Genomic DNA, 12,578 nt, shown 5'->3' on the forward strand with positions numbered 1-12,578 from the left:
ATCCCCGACTGCCTTCATCGAGGGACGAGGCGATGGAAGGCCCCATGGTAGTGCCGAGGCCAGTTCCTTCTGGTCCGAACCCCATACATCATCCCCGGCAGCCTTCATCGATGGACTAGGCGATGGAAGGCCCCATGGCAGTGCCGAGGCTAGTTCCTTCTGGGCCGGACCCCATACATCATCCCCGACCGCCTTCATCGAGGGGCGAGGCGATGGAAGGCCCCATGGTAGTGCCGAGGCCAGTTCCTTCTAGGTCGGACCCCATACATCTGTTGGGGAACGTAGTAATTTCAAAAAAATTCCTACGCACACGCAATATCATGGTGATGCATAGCAACGAGAGGGGAGAGTGTGTCCACGTATCCTCGTAGACCGAAAGCGGAAGAGTTATGACAACGCGGTTGATGTAGTCGTACGTCTTCACGATCCGACCGATCCAAGCACCGAACGTACGGCACCTCCGAGTTCAGCACACGTTCAGCTCGATGACGATCCCCGGACTCCGATCCAGCAGGGTGTCGGGGATGAGTTCCGTCAGCACGACGGCGTGGTGACGATGATGATGTTCTACCGACGCAGAGCTTCGCCTAAGCACCGCAACGACACGACCGAGGTGGAATATGGTGGAGGGGGGCACCGCACACGGCTAAGGAACGATCACGAAGATCAACTTGTGTGTCATGGAGTGCCCCCTGCCCCCGTATATAAAGGAGGGAGGGGGAGGTGCGGCCAGCCCCCTAGGGGTGCGCCTGGAGGAGTCCTACTCCCACCGGGAGTAGGACTCCCCCCTCTTGCCTTGGTGGAGAAGGAAAGGGGGGAGGGGAAAGAGGAAAGGGGGGCGCCGCCCCGCCCCCCTTCCTTGTCCTATTAGGACTAGGGGGGAGGGGCGCGCGACCTGCCCTGGCCGGCCCTCCTCTTCTCCCTCATGGCCCATATAGGCCCATTAACCCCCGAGGGGGTTCCGGTAACCCTCCGGTACTCCGGTAAAATCTCGATTTCACCCGGAACGTTTCCGATATCCAAATATAGGCTTCCAATATATCAATCTTTATGTCTCGACCATTTCGAGACTCCTCGTCATGTCCATGATCAAATCCGGGACTCCAAACAATCTTCGGTACATCAAAACTTATAAACTCGTAATAAAACTGTCATCGTAACGTTAAGCGTGCGGACCCTACGGGTTCGAGAACTATGTAGACATGACCTAGAACTGTTTCCGGTCAATAACCAATAGCGGAACCTGGATGCTCATATTGGCTCCTACATATTCTACGAAGATCTTTATCGGTCAGATGCATAACAACATACGTTGTTCCCTTTGTCATCGGTATGTTACTTGCCCGAGATTCGATCGTCGGTATCTCAATACCTAGTTCACTCTCGTTACCGGCAAGTCTCTTTACTCGTTCCATAATGCATCATTCCGTAACTAACTCATTAGCTACATTGCTTGCAAGGCTTATAGTGATGTGCATTACCGAGAGGGCCCAGAGATACCTCTCCGACAATCGGAGTGACAAATCCTAATCTCGAAATACGCCAACCCAACATGTACCTTCGGAGACACCTGTAGAGCTCCTTTATAATCACCCAGTTACGTTGTGATGTTTGGTAGCACACAAAGTGTTCTTCCGGTAAATGGGAGTTGCATAATCTCATAGTCATAGGAACATGTATAAGTCATGAAGAATGCAATAGCAACATACTAAACGATCAAGTGCTAAGCTGACGGAATGGGTCAAGTCAATCACATCATTCTTCTAATGATGTGATCCCGTTAATCAAATGACAACTCATGTCTATGGTTAGGAAACTTAACCATCTTTGATTAACGAGCTAATCAAGTTGAGGCATTCTAGTGACACTATGTTTGTCTATGTATTCACACATGTATTATGTTTCTGGTTAATACAATTCTAGCCTGGATAATAAACATTTATCATGAAATAAGGAGATAAATAATAACTTTATTATTGCCTCTAGGGCATATTTCCTTCAGTCTCCCACTTGCACTAGAGTCAATAATCTAGTTCACATCGCCATGTGATTTAACACCAATATTCACATCTGTATGTGTTAATACCCATAGTTCACATCGTCATGTGATCAACACCCAAAGGGTTTACTAGAGTCAATAATCTAGTTCACATCGTTATGTGATTGACACCCAAAGAGTATTAAGGTATGATCATGTTTTGCTTGTGAGAGAAGTTTAGTCAACGGGTCTGTCATATTCAGAGCCATATGTATTTTGCAAATATTCTATGTACACAATGCTCTGCATGGAGCTACTCTAGCTGATTGCTCCCACTTTCAATATGTATCCAGATTGAGATTTAGAGTCATCTGGATTGGTGTAAAAGCTTGCATTGTTGTAACTTTTTACGACGGGCTCTTTTATCACCTCCATAATCGAGAAACATCTCCTTATTTCTCTAAGGATAATTTTGACCAATGTCCAGTGATCTACTCCTAGATCACTATTGTACTCCCTTGCCAAATACAGAGCAAGGTATACAATAGGTCCGGTACATAGCATACTTTATAGAACCTATGACTGAGGCATAGGGAATGAATTTCATTCTCTTTTCTCTTTTCTGTCATGGTCGGGATTTGAGTCTTACTCAATTTCACACCTTTGCAACAAAGCAAGAACTCTTTCTATGACTGTTCCATTTTGAATTATTTCAAAATCTTGACAAGGTATGTACTTATTGAAAAACTTATCAAGCGTCTTGATCTATCTCAATAGATCTTGATGCTCAATACGTAAGTAGCTTTATTGAGGTCTTTTTTTAAAGAACTCCTTTCAAATACTCCTTTATGCTTTCCAGAAAAATTCTACATCATTTCTGATCAACAATATGTTACTCACATATATTTATCAGAAAGTCGGTAGTGCTCCCACTCACTTTATTGTAAATACAGGCTTCACCGTAAGTCTGTATAGAACTATATGCTTTGATCAACTTATCAAAGTGTATATTCCAACTCTGAGATGCTTGCACCAGTCCATAGATGGATCGCTGGAGCTTGCACATTTTGTTAGCACCTTTAGGATTGACAAAACCTTCTGGTTGCATCATATACAACTCTTCTTTAAGAAAACCATTAAGGAATGCAGTTTTGACATCCATTTGCCAGATTTCATAAAATGTGGCAATTGCTAACATGATTCGAACAGACTTAAGCATCGCTACAGTTGAGAAAATCTCATTGTAGTCAACACCTTGAACTTGTTGAAAAACCTTTCACAACAAGTCGAGCTTTGTAGATAGTAACACTACTATCAGTGTCCGTCTTCCTCTTGAAGATCCATTTATTCTCAATGGCTTGCCGATCATCGGGCAAGTCAACCAAAGTCCATACTTTGTTCTCATACATGGATCCTATCTCAGATTTCATGGCTTCAAGCCATTTTGCGGAATCTGGGCTCATCATCGCTTCCTCATAGTTCGCAGGTTCGCCATGGTCAAGTAACATGACTTTCAGAACAGGATTATTGTACCACTCTGGTGCGGATCTTACTCTGGTAGACCTACGAGGTTCAGCAGAAACTTGATCTGAAGATTCATGATCAATATCATTAGCTTTGTCACTAATTGATGTAGTTGTCACAGGAACCGGTTCTTGTGATGAACTACTTCCCAATAAGGGAGAAGGTACAATTACCTCATCAAGTTCTACTTTCCTCCCACTCACTTCTTTCGAGATAAACTTCTTCTCTATAAAGGATCCATCTTAGCAACGAATAACTTGCCTTAGGATCTGTGATAGAACGTGTACCCAATAGTTACCTTTGGGTATTCTATGAAGACGCACTTCTCCGATTTGGGTTCGAGCTTATCAGGTTGAATTTTTTTCACATAAGCATCGCATCCCCAAACTTTAAGAAATGACAACTTTGGTTTCTTGCCAAACCACAGTTCATAAGGTGTCGTCTCAACGGATTTTGACGGTGCCCTATTTAAAGTGAATGCAGCTGTCTCTAATGCATAACCCCAAAACAATAGTGGTAAATCGGTAAGAGACATCATAGATTGCACTATATCCAATAAAGTACTGTTATGACGTTCGGACACACCATTAAACTGTGGTGTTCCAGGTGGCATGAGTTTGTGAAACTATTCCACATTGTTTTAATTGAAGACCAAACTCGTAACTCAAATATTTGTCTCCGCGATCAGATTGCAGAAAATTTATTTTCTTGCTACAATCATTCTCCACTTCACTCTGAAATTCTTTGAACTTTTCAAATGTTTCATACTTGTGCTTCATTAAGTAGATATACTCATATCTACTCAATTCATCTTGTGAAGGTCAGAAAATAACGATACCCGCCACGAGCATCAACACTCATTGGACCGTATACATCGGTATGTATTATTTCCATCAAGTCAGTAGCTCGTTCCATTGTTCCGGAGAACGGAGTTTTAGTCATCTTGCCCAAAAGGCACGGTTCGCAAGCATCAAATGATCCATAACCAAATAATTCCAAAAATCCATCTTTATGGAGTTTCTTCATGTGTTTTACACCGATATGACCCAAATGGCAGTGCCACAAATAAGTTGCACTATCATTATTAACTTTGCATCTTTTGGCATCAATATTATGAATATGTGTATCACTATGATCGAGATCCAACAAACTATTTTCATTGGGTGTATGACCTATCAAAGGTTTTATTCATTTAAACAAAATAACAATTATTCTCTGATTTTAAATGAATAACCGTATTGCAATAAACATGATCAAATCATATTCATGCTCAACGCAAACACCAAATAACATTTATTTAGGTTCAACACTAATCCCGAAAGTATAGGGAGTGTGCGATGATGATCATATCAATCTTGGAACTACTTCTAACACTCATCGTCACTTCCCCTTCAACTAGTCTCTGTTTATTTTGTAACTCCTATTTCGCGTTACTAATCTTAGCAATCGAACAAGTATCAAATACTCAGGGGCTACTATAAACACTAGTAAGGCACACATCAATAACCTGTATATCAAATATACCCTTGTTCAATTTGCCATCCTTTTTATCCACCAAATATTCATGGTACTTCTGTTTCCAGTGACCATTTCCTTTGCAGTGTAAGCACTCAGTTTCAGGATCTGGTTCATCTTTGGGATTCTTCGTGGGAGTGACAACTTGCTTGTCATTCTACTTGAAGTTCCCCTTTCTTTCCCTTTGCCCTTTTCTTGAAACTAGTGATCTTGTCAACCATCAACACTTGATGCTCTTTCTTGATTTCTACCTTCGTTGTTTTCAACATCACGAAGAGCTCGGGAATCGTTTTCGTCATCCCTTGCATACTATAGTTCATCACAAAGTTCTACTAACTTGGTGATGGTGATTAGAGAACTCTGTCAATCACCATCTTATCTGGAAGATTAACTCCCACTTGATTCAAGCGATTGTAGTACCCAGATAATCTGAGCACATGCTCACTAGTTGAGCGATTCTCCTCCATCTTTTAGCCATAGAAATTGTTGGAGACTTCATATCTCTCAACTCGGGTATTTGCTTGAAATATTAACTTCAACTCCTGGAACATCTCATATGGTCCATGACGTTTAAAAGCGTCTTTGAAGTCCCGATTCTAAGCCGTTAAGCATGGTGCACTAAACTATCAAGTATTCATCATAGTGAGCTAGCCAAACATTCATAACGTCTGCATCTGCTCCTGCAATAGGTCTGTCACCTAGCGGTGCATTAAGGACATAATTCTTCTGTGCAGCAATGAGGATAAACCTCAGATCACGGATCTAACCGCATCATTGCTACTAACATCTTTCAACATAATTTTCTCTAGGAACATATCAAAATAAACATATGAAAGCAACAACGCAAGCTATTGATCTACAACATAATTTGCAAAATACTACCAGGACTAAGTTCATGATAAATTTAAGTTCAATTAATCATATTACTTAAGAACTCACACTTAGACAGACATCTCTCTAGTCATCTAAGTGATCACGTGATCCAAATCAACTAAACCATGTCCGGTCATCACGTGAGATGGAGTAGTTTTCAATGGTGAACATCACTATGTTGATCATATCTACTATATGATTTACGCTCGACCTTTCGGTCTATGTGTTCCGAGGCCATATCTGTATATGCTAGGCTCGTCAAGTTTAACCTGGGTATTTCGCGTGTGCAACTGTTTTGCACCCGTTGTATTTGAACGTAGAGCCTATCACACCCGATCATCACTTGGTGTCTCAGCACGAAGAACTTTCACAACGTTGCATACTCAGGGAGAACACTTCTTGATAATTTAGTGAGAGATCATCTTAAAATGCTACCATCAATCAAAGCAAGATAAGATGCATAAAGGATAAACATCACATGCAATCAATATAAGTGATATGTTATGGCCATCATCATCTTGTGCTTGTGATCTCCATCTCCGAAGAACGGTCGTGATCACCATCGTCACTGGCGCGACACCTTGATCTCCATCGTAGCATCATTGTCGTTACGCCATCTATTGCTTCTACGACTATCGCTACCGCTTAGTGATAAAGTAAAGCAATTACAGGGCGTTTGCATTTCATACAATAAAGCGACAACCATATGGCTCCTGCCAGTTGTCGATAACTTCGGTTACAAAACATGATCATCTCATACAATAAAATATAGCATCACGTCTTGACCATATCACATCACAACATGCCCTGCAAAAACAAGTTAGACGTCCTCTACTTTGTTGTTGCAAATTTTACGTGGCTGCTACGGGTTGAGCAAGAACCGTTCTTACCTATGCATCAAAACCACAATGATAGTTCGTCAAGTTAGTGATGTTTTAACCTTCGCAAGGACCGGGCGTAGCCACACTCGGTTCAACTAAAGTTGGAGAAACAGACACCCGCTAGTCACCTGTGTGCGAAGCACGGCGGTAAAACCAGTCTCGCGTAAGCGTACGCGTAATGTCGGTCTGGGCCGCTTCATCCAACAATACCGCTGAACCAAAGTATGACATGCTGGTAAGCAGTATGACTTGTATCGCCCACAACTCACTTGTGTTCTACTCGTGCAAATAACATCAACGCATAAAACCTAGGCTCTGATACCATTATTGGGGAACGTAGTAATTTCAAAAAAATTCCTACGCACACGCAAGATCATGGTGATGCATAGCAACGAGAGGGGAGAGTGTGTCCACATACCCTCGTAGACCGAAAGCGGAAGCGTTATGACAACGCGGTTGATGTAGTCGTACGTCTTCACGATCCAACCGATCCAAGCACCGAACGTACGGCACCTCTGAGTTCAGCACACATTCAGCTCGATGACGATCCCCGAACTCCGATCCAGCAGGGTGTCGGGGATGAGTTCCGTCAACACGACGGTGTGGTGACGATGATGATGTTCTACCGACACAGGGCTTCGCCTAAGCACCGCAACGATTGGAATATGGTGGAGGGGGGCACCGCACACGGCTAAGGAACGATCACGAAGATCAACTTGTGTGTTATGGGGTGCCCCTGCCCCCGTATATAAAGGAGGGACGGGGAGGTGCGGCCGGCCCCCTAGGGGAGCGCCTGGAGGAGTCCTACTCCCATCGGGAGTAGGACTCCCCCCTCTTGCCTTGGTGGAGAAGGAAAGGGGGGAGGGGAAAGAGGAAAGGGGGGCGTCGCCCCCCCCCCTTCCTTGTCCTATTCGGACTAGGGGGAGGGGGCACGTGGCCTGCCAGGGCCGGACCTCCTCTTCTCCCTCATGGCCCATATAGGCCCATTAACCCCCGGGGGGGTTCCAGTAACCCTCCGGTACTCCGATAAAATCCCGATTTCACCCGGAATGTTTCCGATATCCAAATATAGGCTTCCAATATATCAATCTTTATGCCTAGACCATTTCGAGACTCCTCGTCATGTCCGTGATCACATCCGGGACTCCGAACAATCTTCGGTACATCAAAACTTATAAACTCATAATAAAACTGTCATCGTAACGTTAAGCGTGCGGACCCTACGGGTTCGAGAACTATGTAGACATGACCTTGAACTGTTTTCGGTCAATAACCAATTGTGGAACCTGGATACTCATATTGGCTCCTACATATTCTACGAAGATCTTTATCGGTCAGACCGCATAACAACATACGTTGTTCCCTTTGTCATCGGTATGTTACTTGCCCGAGATTCGATCGTCGGTATCTCAATACCTAGTTCAATCTCGTTACCAGCAAGTCTCTTTACTCGTTCTGTAATGCATCATTCCTTAACTAACTCATTAGCTACATTGCTCTCAAGGCTTATAGTGATGTGCATTACCGAGAGGGCCCAGAGATACCTCTTCGACAATCAGAGTGACAAATCCTAATCTCGAAATACGCCAACCCAACATGTACCTTCGGAGACACCTGTAGAGCTCCTTTATAATCACCCAGTTACGTTGTGATGTGTGGTAGCACACAAAGTGTTCTTCCGTTAAACGGGATTTGCATAATCTCATAGTCATAGGAACATGTATAAGTCATGAAGAATGCAATAGCAACATACTAAACGATCAAGTGTTAAGCTAACGGAATGGGTCAAGTCAATCACATCATTCTTCTAATGATGTGATCCCGTTAATCAAATGACAACTCATGTCTATGGTTAGGAAACTTAACCATCTTTGATTAACGAGCTAGTCAAGTAGAGGCATTCTAGTGACACTATATTTGTCTATGTATTCACACATGTATTATGTTTGCGATTAATACAATTCTAGCATGGATAATAAACATTTGTCATGAAATAAGGAAATAAATAATAACTTTATTATTGCCTCTAGGGCATATTTCCTTCAACATCATTCCCGGCCGCCTTCATCGATGGACGAGGCGATGGAAGGCCCCATGGCAGTGCCGAGGCTAGTTCCTTCTGGGCCGGACCCCATACATCATCCCCGGCAGCCTTCATCGATGGACGAGGTGATGGAAGGCCTCATAGTGGCACCCATGTCGGTTCCTTCCGGACTAGACCCCATACATCATGAAACTCCCGCCCCGGCATCGCATTCCCACCATCATCATCGGCGTCATGCCCTGCGGCTGGCTCCACCTCAGGCGTGATGGTTGCCCCATTGGCGACACATACACCTTTTATGTTTAGTTACACCGGAATCACTAGCGGAATAAGGGATGGATTACTACACCTAGTTAAACATGTAAACCGGACGCCTGGCACCAGTCGTGCTGCAGCATCTATCTGCCCTGCCCGCATATATTTCAACCACTGTTTGAACTAACTTGACGAAATTCATGCAAACACTTCTTATTTCATATAAGTCGGACGAAATTCATTTCATTCTGGACAATTTTTAACTAAAAATTATACTGGCCTAAGGTAAAGCTAGTCTACGGCCGGCCCCGCAAATATCCATTCCAACAACACAGATACCTTGACTAGTCTACGGCCGGTCGTGGCAGATCTCCATTGTATTTCCCATGTCTGGCAGCCCGCTCGTCAGACTGCCGTGAGCCCCAAAGGTATATGCTTTGGTGCAAAGGGTGACTCGCTTCCCCATGTTCGTTAGCATCGCTTATCGGAGTGGAACCGCCCTGATGTGCTTCAGCCGTAGGGGAAGGGAACGATGTCGTGGTTCTAGGTCTGACAGTAGAGTGGGGGTAGGTAAGGAGAGGCAAGGTCCTAGCTATGGAGAAGTTGTAGACGCAAGGGATGTACGAGTTCAGGCCCTTCTCGGAGGAAGTAAAAGCCCTACGTCTCGGAGCCCGGAGGCGGTCGAGTGGATTGCGTGTATATGTGTTACAGGGGTCCGAACCCTTCTACCTGTGGAGGGGGGTGGCTTATATAGAGTGCGCCAGGACCCAGCCCACCCACGTAATGAAGGGTTTAAGGTACATAAAGTCTGGGGTGTTACTGGTAACGTCCCACATAAAGGGTCTTAATTACCATAAAGTCTACTTAATTACAGACCGTTGTAGTTCAGAGTGCTTCTTGACCTTCTGGTGGTCGAGTGAGTCTTCGTGGTCGAGTCCTTCCAGTCAGTCGAGTGAGCTCTGTCACGGTCGACTGGAAGGTGATCTTTTCTAAAGGTGTCCTTGGGCGGGATACTTAGATCAGGTCTGTGACCCTACCCTAGGTACATGACTCCATCATTAGCCCCCGAATGGATTGAGGCTTGAGTGATGAAGGAGTTGATGCTGTTTCTGATTGACTTTCGCACACTGGTCGTGCGTTGTAAAAAATCTCCTTGTTGATAGTGAGCAACTTTTCTTCGGTCGACTCGATCCATTCTTTTCTTTCGTCGAGTGACCTTTTGGGCTTCGCCAATTTCTGAGTGACGGATCACAGGAAATCCCGCGTTCGGCGGACTGATCCACCGTTCGCGGATTCCGCGGGATACGAAATTTGGAGAAGCGCGCGAAGCGGGGCGGACCGCGGCGTTCGGATGGGATAGGGCGTAGACGCCTCGATCTCCGCGCCGCATTCTTCGCCACGTATCATGCCCGCGCAACTGTTTCGGGATATGATTAGACCGACCGGGCCCACCTGTCATCCACTCGGAAAGGTTCTTATAAATGCGCCCGGCGAGGGTTCTTTGAACAGTGCCTCAGCATTCCCTCTCTGCTTCCTTTGTCTCCGCCCAACACGCTCGCTCTCGCCTCCGCACAACCTCTCCTCGCGCATCTCGCCGGCAGCCATGGTCAAGGACAAGACGGCGGCGCTGGAACGCGCGAAGAAGGCGTCGGTGACGGAGAAGGCGAAGGGGAGATCCACTAGCCGCGGCGGGTCCTTGTCCAGACCTCGCCTGCCGAAAGGCTGGGTCCAGGGAGATTGGATCCAGTCGACCATCACGGAAGGAGATCTTCTCGACATGGCCAACGACGGGCTGATCCCCCACGGAGCCGCGAGGCTTCCGGGGAGGGAGTGGCAGCCCCAGCCGGCAGAGGGTGAGTGCGTGCTTCTGGCCACCCATGTCGACCGCGGGTTTTCTTTGCCTCCGAGTGTTTTCTTTCGTGGTTTCTTGAACTTCTTTGGAGCGCAACTCCACCACTTTACCCCGAACTACATCGCCTATCTCGCCGCGTTCGTGTCCATGTGCGAGAATTTTCTGGGTTGTCGACCGCATTGGGGATTATTCAAGCATATATTCACGTGCCGCTCTCAGGCCGTGAAGAAGGCAAGCCCAGGCGACGAAAGAACTCAAGTTGTCCAAATGTGTGGAGGTCTGGGGATCCAGGTGAGGAACAAGAGCACTTTCCCGGCCATGACATTTCCCGAGTCAGTCAGAGGCTGGCAGTCGACCTGGTTCTACTGCCAGGATCAGCCGACGCCGGGGAAGTCGAGTGGACTTCCTCGGGTCACCATGGACCGAGTGAACAAGCCCTCTTCTCTGAAGGTTATTCCGGAGGAAAAAGCTGACGTGAAGATGTTAATGGAGGGTGTAGTTCAGTTGGTTCGGGAGGGGGTGACGGGTATGGATCTCCTGGAGGTGTTCCTTAGGCGCCGTATCCAGCCTCTTCAGTTCCGGAGCCATTGCATGTGGTTGTACCGCGGGACTGAAGACGAGACTCGGATCAATCCAGAAGCAGTCGACGATGCCACTCTGGAAAGGTGGATGACCGCCGTTACTGGGAACAAGGACAACCCCCGTGGAGCCAGAAGGATTCCTCCACTTGACCACCTCAGTGTTCCAAACAAGGTACGTCTGCTCCACTTCCCATTGAACTCTTGCCATATTTATCTCTGTTTTCTCTGCCAATCGGTCGACTGACTTTTGTCTTGATGTCCATCAGGCCCTCACCGAGCTGTACTCGATGCCCAACGGGGCACAGGCTCCGACTGAGGAGGAAGAGGCGAGCGGGGGCGAAAGCCAGGAGGAGTGGGACTCAGATGCCGCTGAGGATGATGATGACGATGGCGACGATGATGAGGAGGACGAAGAAGAAGAGGAGGAGGAGGTCGCACCACCGCGCTCGGAAAGGCGGTCAAAGCTTGTCCATGACCCTGCGACCGAGCGTGGCAAGGGAGTTGCGACTGTGGTACAGTCGACCAAGCGCCCTCGGACCTCTTCTCCGGTGCCGACTGAGAGGGCGTCGAAGCAGCCCAGGGCGGCCCCGTCAAAGCCGACCAAACTCCTGCCGAAGATGAAGGTGTCCATCCCCACCATATCAGGGTAATCATTGATGCCTAAATCCTCCTGTTCTGTGCAAGCTTTGTCTTTGGTTGACGTTTGAGCCGGTCGACTAAACCTTTGTGATTGCAGTGCTGCCACTTCTGAGACCTCAGCCGGGGCTGATGAACATGAGATGGAGGATGCAGCAACCTCAAACCTTGGTACTACAATCTTAATTCTGTTTTTAATCGACTGACTCGTGATCTCTAATTCTGATTCTTTTCTGTAGCTCCATCCAACGTTGTTATCACTCTTCCTGATGATGATGAAGACGAGGAACTGCTGAAGCACAGACGGAGCAGGAGAGCGTCTGCCGGCGGGGTGCTCCGGGATGTGACGGCGCTCGAGACTCTGGTCGCGGAGGAGGAGAACACCACTCGACACACTGTGTCCTTCGCAGATCCACTGACGAGTGCCGTCCCTCCTTCG

This window comes from Triticum dicoccoides, chromosome 5B, assembly GCF_002162155.2.
Source record: "Triticum dicoccoides isolate Atlit2015 ecotype Zavitan chromosome 5B, WEW_v2.0, whole genome shotgun sequence".
NCBI classification, from domain to species: Eukaryota; Viridiplantae; Streptophyta; class Magnoliopsida; order Poales; family Poaceae; genus Triticum; species Triticum dicoccoides.